The following is a 27714-nucleotide window of genomic DNA, read 5'->3' as shown; positions in this document are numbered from 1 at the left end:
TGTTCACTCTTGGCATTGCTAAGTTGTACTGTCACAGTCTTAATCGTCTACTTTCTTTCTGGTGTCATACACGCCCCCTGCCCTCCTCGCTCAAACATGCTCACACTCAGCTTCACTCAGGGTACTTACAATATTGTGCTACCATTGTTTAGTGTTGCGCTTCCATTTCTGGGTCTTTACAATCAGTTCTGCTGAACAGGATTGCAAAGGCCCAATCTCTACTTTGTTTCTGTCTCCTAATAACCTGTGTTTTCAACTTTAATACTCAAATTTCACCCATTATTGTCAGTTCATATAAGTGGGATCATACAGCATTTGTCCTTTTGTTTCTGGCTAATTTCATTCGGTGTAATGTCTTCAGGTTTCACCCACATTATTAAATGCTTCATAACTCTGTTCTATCTTACAATTGTGTAACATTCCATTGTATGTATATACCACAGCTTGTTGAGCCACTCATCTGTTGATGGACATTTGGGCTGTTTCCATCTTTTGGCAATTGTGACAATGCTGCTATAAAACATTAGTGTGCAAATGTCCATTTGTGTCCTTGACTTCATTTCCTCTGAATATTTACCTGGTAATGAGATTGCTGGATCATGTGGCAATTCTACACTTAGTATGCTGAGGAATCGCCAAACTGCCTACCAGAGAGTTTGCACAATTCTACATTCCCTCCAACAGTGAATGTGTGCCTCTTTCTCCACGTCCTCTCCAGCACTTGTTGTTTTCTGTTGTTGTTGTTTTATAATAGCCACTCTAGTAGGTGTGAGATGATATTTCATTGTGGTTTTGATTTGCATTCAGATGGAAGGCTTTTGACTCCTTTAAACTTCAGTATATGCATCCAAACTATCACTAAATCTCTGCTGGCAAGGGCAATACTTGTTACAAGTGTTATATCTAAGTTTTATTGTGTACCAGGTATGACATTTTAGCTGAAAACATAGCATGAAGCAAAACTTCAAACTAGTCAAAATTATCAGGATCTTGATTATCTACCATCAGTGGAAGCCCAGAAGTTTGGGTACTCTTCTGCAGTTCAATCAGACATCTCAGTTATGTTGTCAAGAATCCAGGTTATGGGTGCGCCACAGTGGCTCAGCAGGCAAGAATGCTCACCTGCCATGCCAGAAGACCCGGGTTTGATTCTCAGTGCCTGCCCATGTAAAAAAAAAAAGAATCCAGGTTCTTCCTTTCCATCTACACAAGTATCTTCAGTGTCAGCTTCATTCTAAAGACAGCGCTCTCATGATTTCTGTGAAATCTACATACTTTCCTATTCCTATCCAACAGAAAAAAGAAAGACAGACTTATCCCTTAATCATGGATGGTATATCTCCAATATTATGACTGGACCAAAGTAAGTCAGATAAGAATCCCTGATTTGATAGTAGCCATCAAAGGAATCCATACACCAAATGGCTTAGACTAATCAGGATCCACCTCCCATGGAATGGGATAGATTTCTCCAAAGTAGAACGTGAAAGGGAGTTCCTGAACTAAGGTTCCGTTAGGAAAATAAATGCCAGGTGGGCAACATTATCTATTGTGCAGGGGTATATATAACTTTTAGTAGGACCAAGTTTTATCCATGAATTCATGTTCTAGGGTTCACAAAGCCTTCCATCATGTAGGCAATACTGAATAATCTGCCAAAATAAAATAACTGCCAAAAAAAGTTTACATATATTAATGCATCAATTAAAAGAGCCAGCAGATTTCATATGTCACGCTTCAAATATAATTGCCTGCTCACAAAAATGACTTCAATTTCCAAAATGAATTTCTAAACATCAAAGTTATTGTTACTTACATAAGTTTTAAACTAAAAATTAAAAGAATAAGCTATAGCTTTCATAGTAAATTATTACTCTTTTCAGCACTATGACTATGGTTTTCAGTTAACTTTCTCCAGGGCTTCAGAAAATCAGTGCATGAACTTTTTTCCCCCATCTTCCTCAGGGCAGTCTAACCTTGCTTCTATCCAACTATAGAGAATAGTAAAGATAACCATTATTAATGGGCTCTCAAAATCCCAATCTCAACCCAGAATATGGGGACTATTATTTATGAGTCTTTCCGTAATCACTGATGACCTCAATCAGCATCTGAACTCAGTGAAAGATTTTTGTCTCCAGTAGATAACATACCTGCACAATATAAGTCAAAAGATTAAAAATAACCCAAGCAAACTGGGTTAACATTTAATGGTAGTCATTTAACACTGACCTTTTACATTGAGCTCTTGAGGTTCATACTCAAAAATGACAAGTACTTTGATAATCTTCGTGTTTTTTCCTCGCCTTTCTGCTTATATAAATTCTTCTAATTATGAGCTGATGCACCTTCCTCTCCATTCATTATCATGTTTAAATTTAATTGAAAAAGTAATATTCTCACTATTTATAAATGGTCTTTTGACAGTACTTCAGTACAGTAAAGCAATTTCCTGGCTTTCATTAATGACCAGACTGATATCTTTTTAAAACTGAACAATGGATCTATTAAAATTATTATTCACCATCTGGGTCTCCTTGAAAGCTTATTTGAGACCAAGCTGTTATTTCTGAAGAAGAAAAGAAAATGGACTAAGCTGCAAGTTCCCAATAGGCCTATAACACATACTTACAAAAATTTTTCTGAGATAAGGCATGCACTTGATTAGCCCCTAGCAGTCAAAAATGTAAGAAATCAAGATAAATACTTGACAATTTATAGAGCTAAATCTTAGGGAGAGAGCAAAGAGGAGGATAAGTGAAGACTATCCAAAGAGCGATTCAAGGCTTACTGACTGCATCTGATACAGATCTATTTGAAAGGTATTTTAAGTCCACAAGCCACCAGGTTTTTGAACACAGTTACTGACTAGTTGTTTAACTTTGCTGGGGATTGAATTTTGTACCCCACAAAAGACTTGTTCAAATCTTAGCCTGTTGTTCTAGTTTGCTGCCGGAATGCAATATACTAGAATCAGAATGTCTTTTTAAAAGGGGAATTTAATAAGTTGCTAGTTTACAGTGCTAAGGCCAAGAAAATGTCCAATTAAAGCAAGTCTATAGAAATGTCCAATCAAAGTATCCAGGGAAAGATACGTTGGTTCAAGAAGGCTAATGAAGTTCAGGGTTTCTCTCTCAAGTGGAAGGGCACATGGCAAACACAGTCAAAGTTTCTCTCTCATCTGGAAAGGCACATGTTGAATATGGTATCATCTGCTAGCTTCCTCTCCTGGCTTCCTGTTTCATGAAGCTCCCTGGGAGGTGCTTTCCTTTTTCATCTCCAAAGGTCACTGGCTAGCAGGCTCTCTGCTTCTTGTGGCTATGTCATTCTTCTCTGGCTCTCTCTGAATCTCCTTCATTCTCCAAAATGTTTCCTCTCTTATAGGACTTCAGAAACTAATCAAGACCCACCCAAATGGGTGGAGAAACATTTCCCCCAATCCAGCTTAACAACCACTCTTGATTGGGTTACATCTCTAGGGAGATGATCTAACTACAGATTCAAACATACAATATTGAATAGGGATTATTCCGCCTTTACAAAATGGGATTTAGATTAAAACATGGCTTTTCTAGGGACATACATCCTTTTAAACCAGCACACCTGTGTTCCTGTGAGTGTGAACCCATTTGTAAATAAGATCTTTTGTAGACATTATTAGTTAAAGTGTGGCCAAACTGAATCAAGGTAAATCTTAATCTTACCTTGGAGACCTTGTAAAGGCCTGGAGGACTTTTAAAAAAAAAGGAATTTGAACATAGTCAGTTGGAAAAGCCCCAGGAAGAAGCCAAAAGTCAGCAGAAACCAGAAGGGCAGACACAAGGAAAGAGAGGTGGACATGTGACAGGAAGCAGAGATGCCAAGGAACACCAAGAATTGGGACCAGCCAACACCAGAACGCAACAGACTCTGAAAAGAAAGTATGGCTTGACAATGCCTTGATTTGTATAAATTCCTCTTGGTCAGCAAACCAGTGTATAGTATTTGTAATAGCAGCTCTAGCAAATTAAGACAGACTTCAAGTGGTTATTTACCCAAGGTAGTGAAAAGCAGGGCCTGCTCTTCAATCCCAGCAACAAAACTTTATAGCTATGTGACCTTGCATAAGTCTCTTGGCCACTCTATTCATCACTTTCCTCATCTGCAAAATAGGAATAATGACAATAACACCTTCCTCCTGAGACATGTGTAAGGATTTAAAATGGTAATGGATGTAAAGCATTTGGAAGAGTGTTCAGCACATCGTAAGCCCTCTGTACATGTCCCCTATTATGATCAATTTGAAAAAAGTGTTAAATTATAAATAAATGAAATTATTTTCAAACTATTTTTATTTTTTAAAGACCATCTCAAGTCCTATAAATATTTAATACATGATTGATATTATTAATAAAATCAGGGGTGTTCATTCATTCTTTTATTCAACAAACATTTATTGAGTACCAACCATGTATCAGGCATTAATTTTGGTACTAAAGGAAGGGATGCAGTGTTGAACAGAAAATAAAATAGATAAACAAACAATCAAAATAATAAGTAAATTGTATAGTATAGATGGTTGTACATGCTATTTATATAAATGAAATAGGGATCAAGATAGAAAAGCCAGGGAGAGAATATAGGTTTTAATTTCAAGTAAGTTTTTCTGGGAAGACCTCATTAAAAAGGTGATTTTTAAGCAAAGAGTTGAAGAAGGTAAGAAAGCCTTGAGGCTACCTCAGAGAAGAGTTTTCCAGGTAGATAGAACAGTAAGAACAGTCATGCTTAATTTCTGGAACAGTGAAGACGCCAGTTTACAGGCGAGTATTGGAGATGAGGCAAAGAGGTCAGAGAGGTAATGGGGACCAAATCATAAGTCCTGGCAGTACATGGTAAGGACGCAATTTTTAATCAGAGTGAGACATGAAGCCATTAAATGCTTTTGAGCAGGGAAATTACAGGATCTCACAATGTTAAACATTGTTCTGGTTGCCTTGTAAGGAATAGACTGTAGAGAGGCAGAGGTAAAAGATGGAAATTAGTTAGGAGGTGTTTGCAGTACCTTAGGCAAAAGATATCATGGTGACTCACACCAGATTCATGGCCATGGAGGAGGTGAAAAATTGAAGAACTGTAAAGATTTCCTGATGGATTGAATTTGGGACGTGGAATAAAGAGAGGCATCAAGCATGACTCCAAGGTTTTTCATCCTTAGCAACTGGAGCAATGAAGTTGTCATCAGCTGAAATGAAGAAGGATAGAGGTGGAACAAGTTTTGGGGGTGGAGGTGAAATCAGCTATTCGGTTTTGGTTATGTTGAATTTGAGATGTCTAGTAGACATCCAAGTGGAAATGTAGAGCAGGCCATTGGATATATGAGACTGATGTGTTCAGAAGAAAAGTCTCAACTGGAAATATAAATTTGATAGTCAACAGATATAGAATCTAGAGCTAAGAGAGTTAATGTCAATAAAGTGAAGAAAAGGACCAAAGACTGGGCTCTGGAATACTCTAATTATGAGCTGAGTCACCATCTTCCTCTTCATTCATTATCATGTTTAAATTCAATTGAAGAAGTAAATATCCTCACCATTTATAAGTGGTCTTTTGACAGTACTTCAGTACAGTAAAGTAAACCTTGAAATACAGTTCTTGAAATCTATGTGAAGAAATTCTATTCAAGAGAAAGGTATGAGCAATTGTATCAAATTCTGCTAATGAGTCAAAAAAGGTGAAGACTAAGATGACTATTGGATTGAGCGATATGAAGGTCATTTTTTACCACAATAAATGCAGTTTTATGGTGTGGGGACAGAGCCTAATTTAAGGGGAAGATGAGGGAAAAGGAGTTGAAGACAGTAAGTGTAGACAAATCTTTCCAGGAGCTTAATCATTAATCATTAATCCCCAAAATAACCCTAGGAGGTAGGTATGTGTATGTTAACTTTACATATGAGGAAACCAGGGCTCAGAGAGAATAAAGAGTCAGCCCAAAAGGAAAAAGGAAAAACTGGAATCTTAACACAGAACTCTAACTCCAAAGCTAGAGTTTTTCATTGTTCATATGTTAAGTGCCTGCCGTGTATATATACGATATGATACATAGTGCCAATAAATGTTTATCTGATCTATGAGCTAGACAGTGTTTGGTCTATGATCTAGATCAGAGTAATTCAAAGATGACCTGCATCAGAATTAATCAATGGGCATTTTAAAAATTCAAATTCCAGTAATTCATCTCAGACTCACTGAATAATCATCTCTGGGGATGTTAGCACTCCAGGTAATTCTTGTGGACACCAAAGTTTGAAATTCACTCATCGAGCAAAATATGACTTTTCTTCCTAAGAACACATTATGTATATAATTCACTATCCTATTTCCTTTCCATATCTCATTTGCAGCAGTGAAAGTCATTATGGTAATTCATCCCAGCAAATTTTCAGTGTACCCTTTGATAACACTTTTCATAGCCAAATAAATTTCACTAGAATAATAAACTCTACTTTTTTGTCTCCAAATTTTTCAATATAATTTACCAGAATTGGGGATTAACTCACATGTTGTAGTTTTCCTTTAAAGTGGGTTTTTTTCTTTGCTGCACTTAATTAGGAAAGAACCTCTTCTTTAAAACAAATTGCTGCATTTAACAAAAAATAGGAACTTGGGTTTCCAAATCACAAGGAGAGGATTTTACCTCAAAGTATTTTTTCAGTGAAAGGAAAATGTACTTGTTCATTGTGTTTTTCCCACTATTCACCACTTTTGTGGATTAAGAGAGTAAGTTCACTGGAGTTTCTGAAAATCACCCCATTGTAAGACACTTGATCTCTTTTCTAACAATTCAGGAGCATCAGTTTGCTGTACCTATTCAGAGGATGCTTTATTTTGTATCAGTTCTTTGCTTTCTATCCAGAAACAGCTGCTCCATCTCTTGTGACACAGGATGTAATAAAATGGAGTAAATGGAGTAGAGTATTTTGATAGATTAATCACTGCGGGGTGTGCAGTGTTCACAGCACTCATGGTGAAAGAGAAAAGATTAAACCGGAATGACATCTGTTTTCTTCCATGTAAATTGCTAGACTTTAAATTTGCCGTTATTTAGCAGATGTGTAGATTTAATTATTAGGATTGCATATCCACTAGGGAAAGCATGGGATTTTATTGATAGCTTTCCACCTATGGTAATTGCAAAATAAGTAAAACTGCCTTTGTCTCCATTGTGGAAATAAGACTAAAAATGTTAAACCCATAGGGGATGTGCTGTTTCTTGTTCCTAAGGTGGTTGTGTTGATACTGATATATAAATAAAATTCCAACAAATGTGTGCAAGCAAGTTTGAACATCTTCCTCACAGGCTATAGCTAAAGACCCATTTTTAGTAAACTGTTGCAGAGATGCTTATTGGCCATCATATGCAAAACTGAAGATCTTTCCTGTATTTCTAAGATTTTCATAGAGTTATCTATAGTTTGGGTAACAGGAAGCCTTAGAGATTATCTGCTCCTATCTATTCATTTTACATTAGAGCCAACAAAGGAGGAAGAAACTATAATGCCTACTCAGCAACTGCCAAGGTATTCATCGATTTGTTGGCTGTTGCTCCAGTGCTCAGGGAAGAGTTTGTTGGAAGAAGAGAGGCACAGGTCTGTTCACAGTTCTCCAGAAAATACCCTCCCTGAGGCTTGGCTTTTCCAACCATAGTGGTTCCCCCTTGTGTGTCAAGAGAAATACTTGAGGGCAAATGAGAGTTATTTGACAGAGCTACAGAAAGATTATCATTAATGGTGTCAAAAGAACACAAAATACAAGAGTTCAAGACTCTGGGATCTGGTACCACTTATGTCACTAACCGTGATGCCTAGCTTTGAGCATGACTGTCTCATCTGTCTCATGAATGGTTAATCTAAGAAGCCAGTGCAGTGCACAACTAGGAGTAAAATCTGACCAGTGGCTTTTGTACTCTTTTCCCCAAATGCTTTTGAACCTGATGTATACAACAAAGATGCTAAATGGGAAAGTTCAGTTGTCAAGAAAGGATGGTTCCTGATGATAACCTCTTTCCAAATTTCTATGTTGCTCCTTTTGAAAGAATATCACTCGTACTCAGGGATTATGTCTATAGACTTTCTACTTCCTGCTTCCTCTATTTTTTAAAACAATGACCTTGTATCTACAGAATATCTGGCATGCCTAATTTTGACAAATAGACAAAAGCATGTCTTCAAAACTGATAAAGTCCGATCAAAAGTTAAATTTTCAGAGAATCATACAAAGTTTCTGTCCAACACAATGCAAACCATTTGGATATTTCAAAATAGTCTGGATAATTAGCTGAAGTTTTGGTTTTTATTCCTTTTGTTTTGATACTATATGGTTGAAGCAGAGCTATGGCAGTATCTAGTTAATTGGATATAGTGTGCCCACCATATAGCAGCAGGTAGAACTCACAGAGAACAGCCACAGATTCTTGCATCCTACAGATGCCATAATGCTTTGGCTTCCTCTGCTCCACCATCATCATGCCTGAATCAGGGATGGAGGAAGCTATGGCTACCCCAGAAAGAGACCCATTCTCCCTCTTCTCCACACTCACCATGATAAGCCTTCAGGGTCCATTATATCCTACCCTACATCATTGAAAACCTCTCAGTTGATCCCTCATCACCTGTACTTTCATCCCCATATAACTGGTCATCCCTTTAATCCCCTCTGACCTTTGACTATACCTTTGGAGGCTCACCACCTGCCATTGACAAAACATCCTTTATCCTCAATAGTCCCTTCACGCCTCTATAACTGAAATCTGGCCATCAGCTGAAGATGCTACAGTGCATGTAGCCAACACAAGTGGCATCTCTTTTATTTCCCACACTACTTATTTCACTGGGTCCAGAGGGGGTAAAGCTGTCTTCCTTATCCCCCATTATCACTCAAGGACTGTTTTCTCTGTCTCCTCCCTAAAACACTCCACTTATTTTGAAACCCAAGCCACTAAACCATATCATCACCTGTCCTTATTGTTTCATTCATATCCACACCTTCAAGTCATTTCCCCTAATTCCTCTAAAAATTTAGCACCTGTCTCACAATGTCCTTTTGCAGAACTATTTTTGTTGAAATTCTTGTCTTATTTTTTTAGCACCATTGCAGACAGGGAGCATTTTCAAAATATTTAACAACCAGTATGAAACAGGGACCAATGACATGCAAGTGAGTCATAGACAACTGGTCACCCTACACATACCAACTGTTAGTCTTACAAGTAGGTGGTGATAATCCTTCCAGTCACCTGTGCTCTCAGTTGCCAAATCCACTTCAAAGAGGTCTTCTCTGGCCAGTCCATCGAAATTAATACTTCCCCCTAACTGCCACTCTCTAATCCTTTACCTTCTCCAAATTACACCTGACATATAACGCATTTATGTGTACTAATGGATTGTCTTTTTGTTCCTGCTAAGACATAGGTTACATGAGAACATGGACTTTGTTTTTTCCACTACTGTTATCACAATGCCTAGATTAGTGCTTAATTGGTACTCAGTAAATACGTCTTGAAAATAATTTGGGGGACTAAAAAGTATTATAGTAGGAGCTTAGGAGTTTTTAGAGATATAACTGCCAGATTTCTACCTTGTGCTACTTACTATTTGAACACTATATAGTTTTTCAATATTTGAAGTAATTTAAAATGAATTAGAGGGTATTATAGTTTCATTCACTTTGGAAAGAGAGCAAATTTAATGCAGGTGTCCTAGTATGTGCAGGACACATCCTGCTCAGAATTCTCAGCATCAGCTGAAACCCGTATCTATCTGTGCTTGCTGAAAATACAGGTACTTCAAATCTCATGCTATAAAGTGGTTCATGAAACATCAGAGATTATATCTGGGATCATCAAACAGACAAAGTTGTAGAAATAACATCATTTCAACCTAGAATGGTAGGAATATATAAATAAAAAATAGGATTCAGTCAGAGCAAGAAACATTAAATTCTGCCTCTGCCATGCATAAGTTTACAGTCTTCCAGAAAATAGCATTAGGAGAAGCACAATTCATTTGTTCATTTGGGGATTTGCCATATAAAATAGGATATATGACATGAATTGGAGTAAGGGGGCACATTATTCTAATATTGTCTAACAAGCAAGCCAAGTTTGCCAGGTTCCAAATTAGCACTTAGTCATTTGTCCTATGAGAAAAATGCAAAATTATTTATTTATACTTCTTACAAGTTTGCTTGGTTACAGTTGTATCTGCATAATAGGCAGTATGCTGGAAGGGGAAGGAAATATGCTTATGGCATGTGCCATAAAAAGAAGCTATTAAAATGACAATGTTACTGATTTCTTGAATGTTGAGAATAAGTACTCCATGAAAAAAAAATCATTCAGCAATAACAGGCTAAACTAGAGGCTTTTATTAACATAACCCTCACTGTTACCAGGCCCTGGACCAGAAAACAGTTTACATCTGACAAAAAGGTAGTCATCTCTGATTACGAGCCAAGCAATGAACATGCTTGACCTAAAAGCTGAAAAAAAACGTCCAGACAAGATGAGGGAGAAAAAACTTATCATAACCCTTCAACACATTCTCATTTGAAGGAAAAAAAATAGAAAAAAATTTCTAAGCTAATGTCAAAGTTTTGAATTATTTTCTGTTATAGAGTCATAGTCTATGTCAAATGTGTTTTAATTTACAAATGATGCCAGTGATATATTATGAGATTAGTTCAAATAACTTTACATAGAAAAATTTTATACATTCCCATCTATAACTTTGGCTATTATTGCTCTAAATCCTATTTTCTTTAAGATGCATTTAATTTTTAGTACCTCCTAGTTCTTAGAAGGCCAAATCTCTCTTCAAGTCTCATTAGCCTGAGTAGGGTCACATCACCACCAATGATCCATTCGTTAGCAAAAGAGGTGGGATTTCCCCCCTTAGACCAACCAGACCAATCCTCAGTGATGGGAAAAGGTCAGCTTTCCCCCAAAGCATATGACTTTGTGAAACTAGGATGGATGCCTGAACAAAATTCAATATCCATGAGAAGGGAGAAGTAGAGGTAGACAAAAGTGAGTCCCACTATATAAATCTAATCTAAAGAACCAAAGTCAAAATACAAAAGCTATGTTTCAAGACACAATTCCTGGTAACTTAGACTATGACGACATAATATCAAGATAACTTGAAATTTCATTTTTTTAAATCACTCATTTTGCTACATAAATTCAAAAAAACTTAATTTTTTCCTTGTTTATTTCCTGTATTAACATCAGGAAAATTAGCTTGGCATAGTGCAACAAGGACTATATTTGGAATCAGACAGATTGTATTCAAATCCCAGCTCTGGTCGTGGGCAAGTCATTAATTTCCCTGAGTCTTCACAATTATAATCTCTAAATTGCCTGTGATAGTACCAACCATGGGGAGTGATCTGATGCTTGAATAACATAAAAATAAAAATCAGCGTTCTAAAATATTACTAGCACATTATTTAGTTTTAGCATATAGTAGATGTTCAACAAATATTATTAAATATTTAATTAAAAAGAAAAGAACTTTAATTCAAGAAGAGAAAGTGGTGAGAAAATTATAAACCAAGTATTGGCATGATAGGCTTGGAAATCTTTATCAGAATGAGGGCCCCTAGACTATTATTAAATACTATACTAAAGCAGCTGAACCCTTGTCTCCACAATCAATAACAACTAGTATATACTGAGCCTTTGCTGTGTGTCAATCAGAATGCTAAACACTTTACATAGCATTCACATTTAATCGTCCCAACAACCTCATTTTCAAAGAGGAAAGGGCGTGTTATGGATGTTGAGTAGTTTCCTGGAGACCTCAAGGTAATTAAACTTCAGAGCTGAAATCTGAGTTTAGGTCTGTTGAGGAAGCGACATTGTTGACCACAATCTTATTCTACCTGTCTAGAAAGTGAGTTTTTACATCTCCATTGCAGTTTTAAAATTTGGTCTTCCTTATGCAAACAGGAACCTAGTCACTTTATTTTCAAGAAAGTATATAAATCTTCATACAGCAGCTTGAATCCTGTGCTCCTTTCTTTTCATATGCAATGAATGAGTGAAGAGCCGTAAGAGCAATTAGCAAATGTAAAGGCTCACCACAATGCACTACCAAAAGTTTGCTCTTGCTATTTAAATAATAAATAGGAAACTCCAAATAGCTGGGTTTCCAAGGAGCTCACATTTAGTCTTTGGCCTTCCCAAGCTACCTCCCATAAAGGGAGATGGTATGGATGTACAGAGAGAAATCTCCAGGCTTATTTTCTAAGATATTTTTCCATTCACACAAGACTGAAATTTAGTGGTTCTCTTAGAGGCCTCTCTCCATCAGCCCATGTCTTATCAGTCATCAAGCCCTGTTCTTCCTTCATAATTTATCACTGAGACTTGCCTTTCATTTCTCCTGCAAGCCCTCCAGGCAACCTGTGCTGGTTTGAAAATATTACGTACCCCAGAAAACCCATATTTTAATCCTAATCCAATCTTGTGGGAGCAGTTGTTTCTTTTAATCCTGATTCAATAGTGTAGACTGGAAACTTTTGATTAGATTATCTCTAGGGAGGTAATTGTGGATATGACCTTTTGATTAGATGGAGTGTGACTCCACCCATTCCAGGTGGGTTTTGATTAGATTACTAGAGTTTTTAAAAGGGGAAGCATTCTGGAGAAACACCAGAAATGACAGAGCCGACAGAAACTGCAGAGCAGAGCTGACACAGATGCCAATACTTGGAGAACAGAGACACAAATGTTTAGAGATAGTTGGTGTCACCAAGAGATGTTAAGCAAACCAGAACCTGGAAAGAACCAGGGGGAACCAAAAGATGAAAGCCAGCCCTGGAGAAGCAAAATGAGGAACCCCCACATGAACAGGCTGAAAGCAATAGAGCTCAGGAGCAAGGGACCAGCAGATGCCAACCACATGACTATCAAGCTGACAGAGGCTTTCCTGACCCATCAACCTTCCTTGAATTGAGGTATCTTTTCCTGGATGCCTTTGTTTGGACATTTTTATAAGCTTAGAACTGTAAACCTGTAACCTATTAAAATCCCCTTTCTAAAAGCCATTCCAGTTCTGGTATATCACATTCCAGCAATGTGCAAACAAAACAGAGCCCTATCTTATTTCATACTTACTTCACACTGTTATTATAGGTGCATCATGAATAATGTCCCAGTCAGGTTTCTCTGATTTATTGTGTATACCAGCCGCCCTTCACCCTCACCTAATAAGGTCCAGGAAGGTATTTCTGTCACTGCTTTGACAGAAGAACAGGTGGCTTCTTTGGGGTTTACAGGGTTCTTAGGGCTTAGGAAGTGGAAATTGTTGGATGGGACCAAATGAAACCTCACACACTTAGACAGGCTGAAGTGCCATTGCATCCTCTGATGATGGTCCTCCACAGGAAGACTGAGGAGGCAGACATGGGCTTGGGTGCAGGTGAAGGGGTGTTCTCACTGGTGGGTTCGCTCCCTGAGACTCTTGAGCACTCCCACAACAGCCATGACAGGAGTCCTCCTGGTTCGTTCACCAGGCTCAGGAGAGAGGCAAAGCTGCCCACAGTGGTTTCCCGGCTCCCATCTGCCTAGCTCTTGTTCCTCACTCTCTTCCTGACATTCTCTTTTATCCTCAATCCAAAAAAGCTCTGGTCTCCTCTTTTCTTTAATTATATCTCAGTGGCCCATTAAAACCAAAGCTAAAATCATTAAAAACCAAAAAATTGGTTACCCTTTCTTTGAGGGCAGGAAGGACTTAGTTCTCAAATATGCTACAGAAGACAGAAAATATTTTCATTCCATTTTCTTGCAAGGAGTGGTTGTCCTTTTCTTTTTAAAGCTCTGGAAGCCTTCTTTCCTTCTAATGAAGAAGGAAAAGGAAAAATAAAATAAAATAGATTTCTACATTAAAATAAGTTGAATATTCATTCCCATTATACTGTTTGCAGTGCCCTCCAAATTTTGCCAGCTTCCAGTCATCCCATTCCAATCCATTCCACTTATCACTATTTCCAAAATTCCACCAACTAATAACTTTTATATACAAGCTTTGGTCTTTTATTCTCACCAAACTTCCTCCTCCTTAAACACTGCAGTTGGTTGACTTCATTGACAACACACCTCTCCCTGCAGTCTACCTGCTACTCTGGCTGCTATTTTTTGGTCTTCTTTGCAGACAATTCTTTCTCTAGCCATCCTTTAGACATTAGAGAAGTTCAAGATTCCACTTTAAGCCCACCTTTCTTTTAACTCTACATACTTTCCCTGGGTGATCTCATCTACACCCTTAAACTTTTCTTCCATAATTTGATAGCTCCCAGGTATGCATTTCCAAGCCAGTTATTTTCCTGAGCTGCAGACTCACATATCCACCTGTCCAGTAAGCCTCTCCATTTGGCTGCACCATAGACACATGAAATTCAATGATCATGTCCAAAATTGAAGTCGGTGTTTCCCCATTAAACCTGTTCTTCTACTTCAGTAAACAGCACAGTCAACTACTCGGTTGCTCAAGGCATAGTACTTGTCACTTCCACCTTCTCTAGCACCACCACCACCACCAATTCCAACCACTCATAACAATTTATGCTTCTGTATTCTAGATATGTCTTTACCTACTTCTCTACATATCCTCCCAGTTTTGGCCCCCTCCTTTTCTCATCTCTGGATTACTAGTATAGTCTCCTCACCCATGTTCCTGCCTCCCATCTAATTTGCCCTCCATATTCTAATTAGTGACCTTTCAAAATTCATATCTGATCCATTACTCTTCTGCTTAAAGTACGGGGGAATTTTCCATTACTCTAAGGATTCAAGTCAAAAATTCATAAGGTCCCTCAAAATCTAGCCCCAATTTACCTCTTTATAGGACCACAGCCAACTCAAGCATACTTCTGTGCAAATTAGAAAGACATTGCTTTCTCTAAGCAGACACAGACCCATACTAGGTACCAGGCTCAGCAAGAGGAATATTGGCTGAATTTCTATACCTATCCCGAGCCATGGGCTTTCCAGCCAGCATAACTTCATGTGGTGGCCCTGCCTATCCACCCACTCCCCTGCACTTCTTTCTCCAAAGGTGCCACTTGTTCCTCCACATTTTGCACATCTGTCCCTCTTTATATCCCCCTCACTTCTATCCCTCCTCTTTCACTTAAAGCCCCTCTCTAAGCAGTCATAGAGCCCTTTACTGTTCCCATCACAGACCATATCATAGTACATAGCTGTGTTTGTGTGTTTCATTCTAACTAAATCATAAAGTTTGAGAGGGCAAGGACCATTTTTGTCTTATTCGCCCTTTTATTCCCAGGTCTAAATAGATTCCTGGCACCTAGTAGATGCTCAATAAATGTTAAGTAGATCTAAGTCTAAAACTCTGAAATTGCTCCAAAAATTAATGCCAAAGTTAATTTTAATTCACTCTAATTTTAGATTATAGGCCTTAAAGGACCTTTAATAGAGTCTGGAGCGAAATAAAAGAGATATAATGAAGAATCAGATTCCTTAAAATACTGAAATCACAGTAAAAAGTTAGGAATGTCTTAAGGATACTAAAGTTGACTCAGAAATGCAGTTACTTAAACGTCTAGGGCTCTAATGGCCAAAGCCTACACCTCCATTCTGTTTTTAATTTCTTTCTCAAAAGCTAACATTTAGTTTCTTCTTAAAGTTTTGCCTTGAAACCAAATGTTTACTTTCTCTGTAATTTTAAATGAGATTATTGATCTGATCAAACTGGCTATAGTCTCCCTTTTCTAAGACATGTTAAGAAAATGGCTCAATGTCTATATGTTTAGTCTGCTTAGAAAACGGACATGACAGCTAAACTTTTTTAAAATTCCTATAGACTCCTCTAGGGCTTTTCGGGTCCCTCTGGCCAAACCCAGTTTATTTGCAAGCTTTGCTAATCCCCTCTGTAAGGAAGACAACCTTGGAGCATTCAGGTTGACATATGGAGTTTCTACAAATTTTGTCAGTGTTTTTTAGAATTTGTTTAAGAAAACCTTTAATAAAAACAGTGAACTCTAAAATGTTAGAATTATTTTTCTAGGAAACCTCATGTAGAAAGAGAACATCTACCTGATAGGATAGGGTATGGATGTTGTAATGAAATATAAGAACACACTAGAGGCAGCAGAGAGTGTTGCCAGGAGAAAATGGTGACCCATTCATTCATTTACTTATTCAACAACTTTGCTTGATTGCCTACTATGTGCCTGGCACTATGTTCAGTGCTCAGAGGATACAGTGGTGAATAATAGACATATATCTGTGTCCTAATGGAGTTTACAGTCTATTGGGACAAACAGGAAAGAAAATAGTTGATGGATTTTCTCATCTGGTCAAATTGCTCATATCCCAGTAGATATGAGGACAGTGTTAGAAAAAGTTTGCTTCTCTGAGCTCCTTATTCTCTGTTATTTTAATTCTCTAGGAGTCCTATTTCACTGGCCCATGTTCTGATTCTTTACTGTGATACTGCACTTCCCGATTGCTGAGAACTCTCAGATGTCCAGGTACTTTTCTCAGTAGGACTCAGGTCTGGTGCTAATCTCACAAGTGGTGAGGCATGGCAATGTGGTCTCTTGTCCAGTGTGCAGGAGTATAAGGACAGGCTTTCAACCCTCTCCTGAGGTAAAAAGACCTAGCATCCTCCTCCTCTGCCTTCCAGCTCTCATTCCTAAGCTCCATCACTGCTTCTCCATTTGGCCTGGAAATCCATAGAGGGCCAGTGGGTTGCAGGGTGTGGGTGGTGGCAGAGGGCTGCTATCCAATTCCCTTTGCAATGACTTCAACAAAGCCCAAAGCTTTGTCCACACAAAGTCACTGCAGGTCTCAGTACTGCTTGTGAGGCATGTAGACTTGGGAGTACAGTCGAATTGAAGGAAAGGGAGATACACTTCACAGAAAGTCCTCAGATTCTCACCTTCTAAATATTTAATTAGGTAGACTTGGACATTCATTTTGGAAAAGTCGTGTGATCGAAAAAAATTGCTACTAACAAATTAACCAATTATAAAGTTCCGGGAATTAAAATCACTTCCAAATGATATGATCATAGGAATAAAACATATCTCCCTGTGCCCATTTCCTCTCTATATGATCAGGAGATTGGAGAAAAAGGCCTCTAGAAACTGCTTTTAAAACTCCATCGTGTAATCTCCTAGCATTCCTCAGGAAAGTAGAATCCTTTAGCTGGTCATGGTCCTTTATAATCTAGTCCAACCCTTTGTTCTACATCCCTACTCATTCCCTATTCATAGTCTTCATAGCACATAGCACAGTTTTGAATTATTTATTTCTTTGTTTCTTGAGAAACTTGAGAGCTCCATGTGAGCTGAAACCATATTGTATTCACCAGTGCTTATTCAATATGAAGGACAGTACCTGGCAAAATAGTCTGTATTTCATAAATTCTTGTTGAATGAATGAATTCATGTTGATCAGTGTGCTGGTTTGAAATGATGTATGTACCCTAAAAAAGCCTTGTTTTAATCCTAATCCCATTTTGCAAAGGCAGCCATTTCTTCCAATCCCTATTCAGCATTGCATGTTTGAAACTGTAATTAGATCATCTCCCTGGACATGTGATATAATCGAGAGTGGTTGTTAAACTGGATTAGGTGACAACATGTCTTCACCCATTTGGGTGGGTCTTGATTAGTTTCTGAAGTCCTATAAAAGAGGAAACATTTTGGAGAATGAGAGAGTCAAAGAGAGAGTAAAGAACGACATAGCCACGAGAAGCAGAGTCCCCCAGCCAGCGACCTTTGGAAATAAAGAAGGAAAATGTCTCCCAGGGAGCTTCATGAAACCAGAAGCCAGGAGAGAAAAGCTAGCAGATAACACCGTGTTCACCATGTGCCTTTCCAGCTGAGACAGAAACTGTGACTGTGTTCACCACTTGCCTTCTCACTTGAGAGAGAAACCCTGAACTTCATCAGCATTCTTGAACCAAAATATCTTTCCCTGGATGCCTTAGATTGGACATTTCTATAGACTTGCAATTGGGACATTTTCTCGGCCTTAGAACTGTAAACTAGCAACTCATTAAATTCCCCCTTTTAAGAACCATTCCATTTCTGGTATGTTACATTCTGGCAGCTAGCAAACTAAGATGATTAGTTTATTGCATGGTGGGCAGTATTGGAGCTGACTGCTCTTTTGGCCCTTTAATTCAGGACAGCAGCTTATCTTCAAATGCCAAGTCTGAGCATGGCACTGGACCCAAATAAGAATTGGAGTACCTCATTTTCCCTGAAGCCTGAGGCATCATTGGGCTATAGAGGTAGTTAAAAGGACTGAGTAGGATTTGGTGATTAGAAATGGAATGGAATAAACTTGACAGGAAAATAGCTTCTGCAGTAATCCTCTTCTATTCAGTTTTTTTCTCAGGATGCTGAAGCATTTCCATATGTATCATGTTTTCAGTGGTGTAATTTATACAACTTCAAAAGAATAATTGGCAACAGATGAATATTCATGTACATATTTCTATAATATGACTCCATCGGCACAATATTATCTTTCCTCTTGCATTGAAAATATATACCTTCACACCTTAGAATAATGAGTCCACAGGATTGGTGTCAAACAAATGGCTCTACCATTCTTTATTAGTTTTCCTTTTGTAATCCTTTACTGCAAGAACAAAGACAATTTTTCTTTAATGATTGTTTTTATAGAATGCTTTCTCAGGTGATACAAAAAAGAGAAGAAAGGGTTTGTTTTTTAGGACAGAGCTGCATATACTAGGCTAAATCTTCTGGGGCATTACTGTCAACAAACAAAGCAATACTTTTAAGTTCTCAATTCTGTTTCTCAGATTGACCTTCTGACCACTATCAAACTTTTGACTTATAAATGAAAGCTACTCCTCTTTATCAGCATGCCAAGTTCTCTGGGTCTCCCTTATACTAAATTTATTTAATAGTTGTCTATTTATTTCTGTTTAGCAGCTCACTCTCGTTTTACTCTACCTTTCCACTCTCAATGTACCCAGGTAGGCCCTCCTGTGGAGGGGAGAGAAATAATATTGATTGAGCAGTGCTAGGTCCTTGGTGTACATGATCTTCTATACTCCTTAGAACAATGCTATGAAGTGCTGCATCAGACAGCGGTAACCAACTTTGGTTTAATTAAGCAAAAGAAACTTACTGGAAGAATATTGGAGTTCTCAGAATCTATGAGAAGGGTAAAGAATCAAGCTCAAAAATGAGCAGCTAAGAAATCTTCAGAGATCTAAAAATCAGGAACTACAAGGGTAATGTGTAGTTGGAACACCACTACTAAAATAAATGAGTAAATGCTCAAATTTACAAATTGCTAACCATATGCTAAGTGCCACTTTAAGCATTTTATATAAAACATATACATACATTACGATTTATAATAAATATTTATTTTTCTCTGTTTGGTGTCTATCTCAAAAATTGAAAACTCCATTTGGGCAATAATCATATGTGCTAAGGAGAGTAGCTGGTTCATATGAAGAGGTAGGTATAGTTATAATCCCATTATATCTATGAGGAAACTGAGGCACAGGGAAACTAAATAACACCCCAAATTAAACAGTTGGTAGGTTGTAGAATCAGGATTCAAACATATGAATCTGTGTCCTTAACCATCATACTATATATTCCATCCATTTTTAGTCTCTCTTTTTCCTCTTATTAAGACGGGATTTCCACAGATCCCATCCAGTTGGTCCCCCTTGGGTCCCATACATTCTCATCACCTAAGAAAGGATGGGCCCATGATTACCAAGACACTAAACTCAATCCACTGGGGAAGCAGTAAGTCTTCCAAGGAAATAATGGTATTGCAAGGAAGAATAAATGAGTGGTCAAAGAACATCAAACATCTTCTCTCACTGATGTTTGATGACATTCAGAATGAAAGCTAATATATTCCCATTTTAGAGATGAGGAAACCAAGGCACAGGTGTTTTATATTATAAACCTTTATTTTTATGAAGAAGAAACTGAGGTTCAAATAAATTAAATAACTTGTCCTATATAACAGAACTTACAAATGGCATGCACTATTGCATCCTTTTTTCTCTCCTTTTCCTCCGAACCTCAATCCCCAATTCTACTTCTATTCACCAATTACCCAGTCTTCTCCCAGACTGCCCAATCCTGCCCCCACTCCTACCAACTGCAACATCATTTTGGAGCCTATTCTTTCAAATCTTCTGTTCTGTACTCCTTCTTATCAAAATGAACTTGAGTAGTCATTCCCCAAGCCTGTTCAAGCTTCTGTTAATTAGATAAACCGGTATGCAAGTTCAGAAACAGCTAATGTAGAGTCGCCTTTCCCATTACTGTTTTTTTATGGGAGCAGCTTTATGAAGACCAGTGTCTTCATCCAAAGACATCATGATAGAAGGAGGTGGGGCTGCGGGTATATCTCAAACAGCCCATCCTTTGCTCATATCACATTGTTGACTAAAAACTCCACTCTCTTTTTCTAAATTCTTTTACTCTTGACCTCTTAGACCCTGTGAACTATTATTCTTACTTTTAAAAATCTAACCTCCTGGAACTAGCCTTAATTTGCTCTATCTTCTTTCTTACAACCTGTGGCTTCCCCCATGGGAAGCCAGAAATCTGTTTTCTATTCCCTTGTATAAGTAGGGAATTATTGATCCACAATTAAGCCAAAAATCCAATTTACAAATAATATGCTATTTAGCATTTAGCAAATGAGAAGGGGTTGGGAATGATTATTGTGTCAACCCATTAGCAACGTCTGCTTTATGCCCCTCTATGTTCCAGGCACAATCCTAAGCACTATATATATATTAACTAAATCATCACAAAACCCTAGGAAGTAGATATTATCTTAACCCTGACATTATGTTTGAGAAACCTAAGAAACAGGGAAGTTAAGAAATAACCTTGGTGGGTTGGGATAGCCAGTAATTGGTTCCTAGGCAGTTTGTTCCCAGACCCTATGCATTTTAACAACTATACTGTACCCCACTCCACTTTCAAAAAAGACACTAGTGGGGTGCAAGGATAGTTCAATGGTAGAATTCTCACCTGCCATGCAGGAGACCCAGGTTTGATTCCCTGCCCCTGCACTTCCCAAACAAACAAACAAAAAACAAAGAAACAAACAAAAAAATTCAACAAATGGTGCTGCAATAGCAGGATACTCATCTGGAAAATTTATGAAATGTGACCCCATACAAAAAAAAAACACTAGTTATAGCATCTAGCTCTCAATTTTTCTTATTGGCATAGCTCTCTTTTTACTTGAGATTTCTACAACCTGTAAAACAGCTACTTTTCAATATCTTCTCTCAGGATTAAGGTATGTTCTAAAAAAAATAGTTATTACATAACAAATACTGATTGAACTAAATTATACTATCTTATGAAGGATGGATGTTTACCTCTGAGAAGTTCAAAGGATATGCTTAGTTTTCATTTTTCCCAAAGCAAACCTAAAATATGAAGAAGAAAAAGAAGCCATTTTGATTTGCTAAATACTGTTTGTACTCTCACTGTGTTATTTGAGAATGGGATTTTTACTTACATACTGACATCATGTGGTGGCTTCCTTGGTGGTGATTTAGGAATGCCAGCTGTTACAGTGGCACAATTTTTGGCCTATGGGCATTTGGATATAATATTAAGATGATTTAAAGCACAATATTTGATAAGAAAATTCTATAGTCACTTGTTAGTTGTTAGCACTGCCCAATCCCCTTCCCTTTCCACTTCTTTGCCTGCATTTCTTTGCCTAATGGCATTCTCTTGCTGGCAAACCCAATTACCCTCTCATTCAGCATGCCAGAAATAGCAGAGAATTGATGCCCCCAGGTATTGGCCCTCAACATATAACCAACAGGAGTGTGTATAAATACCCCAATTTCATTTCCTTTTGGGTGGAATAACTGCAGTGTGTGTCTTATATAGGCTCCTTGACTTTCCCCTCCAAGATTAAACTCTAATTGCTTGCAACAGGACAAGCTTGATAATATACTCTTTGTGGGATGCCATCACTTCCTTATCTCACTTTCCCACCAATAGGCTATGTTTTCTTTTTCCCACCTCCCATTATTTTACACTTATCTTGTTTCAGAGTTTGCTGTTGATGAAATCCTACAAAATGGCTGCTTTGTGAATATATGAAAGTTAGTTAATTCTATGTAGTTTCCACATCTCTAAAAGTGAAAAAAGAAATTAACAGCCTGAAGTGACTCCCTCTAGCCAAATCTGGACAATTTGTGCATCAAATAAACAATGACAGGAACAGGTATCACCTAATGGATAAAATAGACATCTATGAGTCCACACTAATATAAATAAATAAATGATTAGATGAATGAGGAGAAGAGAAAGCTTTTCCATACAATATAATACAAACTAATAAGTGTGTAAGCATTGATGGAATTAGGAAATCAACATTCAGCATCATAGTAATAATTTAGCTAAACTAGTGTGCACATGGAATTTCAGAAAGGAATAGGATATTCACATAGTCTTGAAGTACTTGCCCACAAAATACTTAATGATTACACAGGGGAAATAGTAACTTTATAATGTATAATTTTAGCAAACACCACCTTAATCAAATTATCAAAGTTAATATCACCAGTAATTGGACAAATTAAATCATGTAACACTTGATAGATCATAATAAGAGCACAGCATCATTTCTTTCATATTCTTGCCCAAAATGCATAATCAAATCTAATCATGAAGAGATGTAAGATAAATCAAAACTGAAGAGCATTCTTCAAAATAACTGGCTGATTTTAATCTTCAAAAGTAACGAGATTAGAGATTCAGAGAGAGCAGAGAAGAACGACATAGCCACGAGAAGCAGAGCCCACAAGTCAGCGACCTTTGGAGATGAAGAAGGAAAATGCCTCCCGGGGAGCTTCATGAAACGGGAAGCCAGGAGAGAAAGCTAGCAGATGATGCCTTGCTTGCCAAGTACCCTTCTGGCTGAGAGAGAAACTGCCATGTGCCTTCTCACTTGAGAAACTCTGAACTTCATCGGCCTTCTTGAACCAAGTAATTCCAACAGCTGTCAAAGCCATGAAGAGCATCCTATAAATTCACCACTCTCAGGTCAAAAGGGCCACTGCAGACCACCCCTGGAAGTGCACCCCTGATCCTGAACACCTGAGATGCACCGTCCTCCGGGAGCCACTGTGCCCTTCTCCATTGCAGCTGAGATGAGCTGACCAGCCTGCGGCTGAGGCCAGAGTGACCGTCATTGCCCTGCTCTAGCTCACCGGAAACAGCTAGTCAACACACGGTCGAAGTCTGAAGAGACCTCCGAGCCCTGCCTCAGTCACCCCGGAAGCTGACTGATCTATGCAGGGCCAAAAATTAAAAAATCAACACATGGACATCCCGGCCTGCCGGGTCTGTGGACTGTCTTTTCTTGTTCTTTGTATTTGTCTTTTGTTTAGCAGTTTTAGCCCTCCTGGAAATAGGTCTCCTGTTATTCTTCCTGAAAACCAACTTGACTCTAATTTGATGGAATCCCTCTTGCCTGGGTAACTTCCCCCTTCCTAGCTGCTGCTCAGTGTGTGTGCCTACACTAATATTATAAAAAGGTTTTTAGGATAGAAAGTAAGTCACTGTTTATAAGAGTTAAGAGCTTGATGTTTAACCCCATGCTTGCAGACACAAGTCTATGAGGAAATGCAAATTTGGGATTTCAAGATCTGGAACTACAATAGAAGCTGAAGTATGCAGATAAAACACAATGAGGTGTGGAAAAGACTTGCTTAAGGGAAATTAACATCCTAGCCTTAGAAATATTTACCTTCCGGAACTTGCTTTTGCATTCTATAGCTTTTACATGCAAACAACCTTTATCATCTTTCTTGCTAGTAAATAATTTTGTACTTGACTAAATAATATGCACCAGTATACTATAATCCCACCTCACCAGGTTCAATAATGCTGTTTCCGTTACTCTAGGATGGCAAAACTGCAAAAGTCTCCTGGGAGGTGGTGCTAACTTTATTTCTCGCCCAAAAGTTATGAAGCTAAGCCTTCACTGAAAAAAAAAAAAAACATGGGCTCCCAAAAACATGTAACCAAAGCTAATGCCCCATGAGCAGGTGAAAAAAAAAAAACCCAAAGCAGGTACTTGGCATAGAAGCCAGGGGGCATAAGCTGTCAAAGAAACAGATCAGACCCTCTCAGGGGTTGTTACTGCTCCCTCACCTGCACACCTCACACCACCCTGCTTGGCCCCGGAAAATGGCTGGTTAGCCAAAGACGGGTAAAATTCCTCAGGGGAAGAACAACCTAAGATAGGCACAGTCCAAAAGGGGCCATCAGGAGAAAACTTGAGGCCAACAGAGGGAGAACACAGACCTTTACCCGCCCCCCCCCAACTTCACCGGGGCCTAAACCCTGCATGGCTACATTGTTTCCCATGCCCAGCTCAGATCAGAACATACCAACACCTGCAGTAAGTAAATAAAATGAAATATAAGTGATGCTATAACCCCTCCCTAAAAGCCGGGGTAAGCATCAAAGGCGGGAAATGTAGCAGGCAGGCCTTGCCCTCTTTCTGGTTTAGCTGTGCTCTCTGTGGAAAATCCCCAAACCCCCTCTCCTTGCAGGCAAGTGAGATAAGGCACATTTCCTGGTATAGAAACCCCCTCCCTAGCCTTCAGGAACTGGTAAAGATGCACATAGGCAAAAGAAGACATTCCTGGGGTGGGGGCCCCTCAACGGTTCAGATCTGGGCCATTCTCAACTTAAATCAGCCAATTGTGTACCTTGTCTTTATCATGTCAAAAAGTCTATAAAAGCTAAGGTTGCCTTTTGTTCGGGGCTCAGACTTTTGAGGTGACTTAGCTGGGCCCTCGTGCACACGAGCTAATAAAACCTGCTTCCCAAAACTGCGGATCCTTAGTCTCAGCCTGTTCTAACTTCGCGGAACGTTCCTGGAGGCCTGCAGCCTCGTTCCTGGTTTTCACGCTACAGTATCTTTCCCTGGATGCCTCTGATTGGACATTTCTATAGACTTGTTGTAATTGAGACATTTTCTCAGCGTTAGAACTGTAAGCTAGCAACTTATTAAATTCCCCTTTTTGAAAAAGCCATTCCATTTCTGATATATTGCATTCCGGCAGCTAGCAAACTAGAACAAGCAGCTAGAACGAAAAATCTAAAATTGTGGCGCTGTAACCCATACCAAACTCTGACAGCTGCTCAATAACTACTTATTGTATGCTGAAATTTATTGCTTTTTCATATATATGCTGTATTTCACAATAAAAAAAGATTAAAAATGCTAAATTCCTTATTTACATTTCAACTGAAAAAAAAATCTAGTTCTTTAATTTGTATATGTAGTGTCAGAATTGGAAAATATTAATTCTATTGTGGACCACTAATCTTCAGAAGAAAATAATAAATGGGAACTGCCAATCAAGAACCAAAAAAAAAAAAGTAACAAGATCAAAAAAGTCCTGGAAAGACTAAGGAACTTTCCAGACAGAGAACAAACATGATGCAATGAACTGGACCCTTTTACTTTAAAGTGCATTATTGGAAAAAATTGGTGAAACTTGAGCAGAGTCTGAGGTCTAGGTGGTAACAATGTACCAGTGTTAATTTTTTTAATAGTTGTGTTCACACACCATACAATCCATCCAAAGGGTACAGTGGCTCCTGGTATAAACACAGAGTTGTACAGTCATCACCACAATCAATCTGATAACATTTTCATTGCTTTAAAAAGAAAAATCCCTTACCCCTTATGCTTCCCTATCATTGACATTTAGCATTAATATGGTATCTTTTTTACAATTGATGAAAGAATACTATAATATTTCTGTTAACTATAGTCCATAGTTTTAATTAGCTGAATTATTTCCCATATCCCATCCCATAATTAACCACTTGTAAAAGTTATATACATTTGTTCTAGTTCATAGAACATTCTTCTATTTGTACTATTAACCACAGACATCCACAACAGTGTTCACTATATTATATAGACCCAGTTTTATCCTCTAGTTTTCCTTCTAGTTATATACATGACTCTAAACTTCCGCTTTCAACCACAACCACATCCATAATTCAGTGCTGTTGATTACTTCACAGTAATGTACTACCATTACCTTCATCCATTTCCAAACATTTATAACAAAGCATTAAGAATTCTGCACAAATAAAGCATCAGTTCCCCATTCTCTATCCTCATTCTATCTCCTGGTAATCTACACTTTAGATTTTAACTCCATGAGATTTCTCATTATAATTAGTTCATATTAGTGAGACCATATAATAGTTGTACTTTTGTGTCTGGCTTATTTCACTCAACATAATGTCCTCATGCTTGCATCCACGCTTGCATTAGGACTTCATTTCTCCTTACAGCTGAATAATATTCCATGATATGTATATACATTTTGTTTATATTTCCATTCATTGGTGGATGGACACTTGTGGTGTTCCCATCTCTTGGCAATTATGAATAATGCCACTATGAACATCAGTATGCAAATATCTGAATGCACCCTGCTTTCAGTTCTTCTGAGTATATACCTAGTAGTGGGATTGCCGGATCACCTGGCAGTTCTAAATTTAGCTTCCTGAGGAACCAACAAACTGTCTTCCAGAGTAGTTGCACCCATTCTACATTCTCACCAGCAGTGAATAAGTGCTCCTATTTCTTCACATCCTCTCTAACACTTGTAGTTTTCTGTTTTTATAACAGTGACTGTGATGGTTAGGTTCTGGTGGCAACTTGGCCAGGTAATAATGCCCAGTTGTTTGGTCAGGCAAGCACTGGCCTGACCATTGTTGTAAGGGTTGTGGCTCATTTATTAAATCAACAGTCAGTGGATTGAAGTTGTGGCTGATTACATCTATAATCAAATAAGGGCACTGCTCCTGCAAATGAGATAATCCAATCAGTTGGTTTGATACGGCCAGTTGAAGACTTTTAAGGAAGAAGAGAGGCCTTTTCACTACTTCTTGAGCCTTTACTGTGGAGTTCATAGAGACCTGTCATCAGAGCTACCTGCTTCACAGCCTGCCCTATGGATTTTGGACTCTTCTCATGGTTGGATGAGACTCCTTTTATAAATCTCGTATGTACAGATCTCTCCTGCTGGCTCTGTTTCTCTAGAGAATGCTGATTAATACAGCGGCCATTCTGGTAGGTGTGAAATGATATCTTATTGTGGTTTTGATTTTCATTTCACTGATAGCTAGTGATGTTGAACATCTTTTCATGTGCTTTATAGTATTTTTCATGTGCTTTATAGCCATTTCCATTTCCCCTTTACAAAAGTATCTATTCAAGTTTTTTGCCCATTTTTTAGTGTGGTCATTTGTCTTTTTTATTACTGAGTTGTGGAATTTCTTTATATATTCTGGATAGTAAACCCTTATCAGATATGTGGTTTCCATATTTTCTCCCATTGAGTATGCTGCCCTTTCACTTTTTTGACAAAAGTCTTTGAAGCACAAAAGTGTTCAATTTTGAGGAGATCCCATTTATATATATATATTTCTTCCATTGCTTATGGTTTCAGTGTAAAGTCTAAGAAACCACCACCAGCCACAAGATCTTAAAGATGCTTCCTTACATTTTCTTCTAGAAATTTCATGATCCTGGCAATTTTATTTATGTCTTTGATCTATTTTGAGTTAATGTTTGTATGTGGTATGAGATGGGGGGCCTCTTTCATT

General features: G+C 38.2%; 1 long non-coding RNA gene across 1 annotated transcript; it reads right to left on the bottom strand.

Annotated features, from left to right (window-relative positions):
- Window positions 1–1031: 1031 nt before the first annotated feature.
- LOC143643363 (uncharacterized) lies at window positions 1032–26745 on the bottom strand. The gene is made up of 4 exons (XR_013156236.1): window positions 26665–26745; window positions 21566–21639; window positions 21423–21473; window positions 1032–1285 (listed from the first exon to the last, which is right to left on the bottom strand). It is a non-coding gene; the product is annotated as an uncharacterized LOC143643363 (long non-coding RNA).
- Window positions 26746–27714: the final 969 nt, after the last annotated feature.

The sequence above is a fragment of the Tamandua tetradactyla genome, chromosome 8, assembly GCF_023851605.1.
Source record: "Tamandua tetradactyla isolate mTamTet1 chromosome 8, mTamTet1.pri, whole genome shotgun sequence".
NCBI lineage: Eukaryota > Metazoa > Chordata > Mammalia > Pilosa > Myrmecophagidae > Tamandua > Tamandua tetradactyla.
This window is presented reverse-complemented; position numbering and strand designations above follow the sequence as displayed.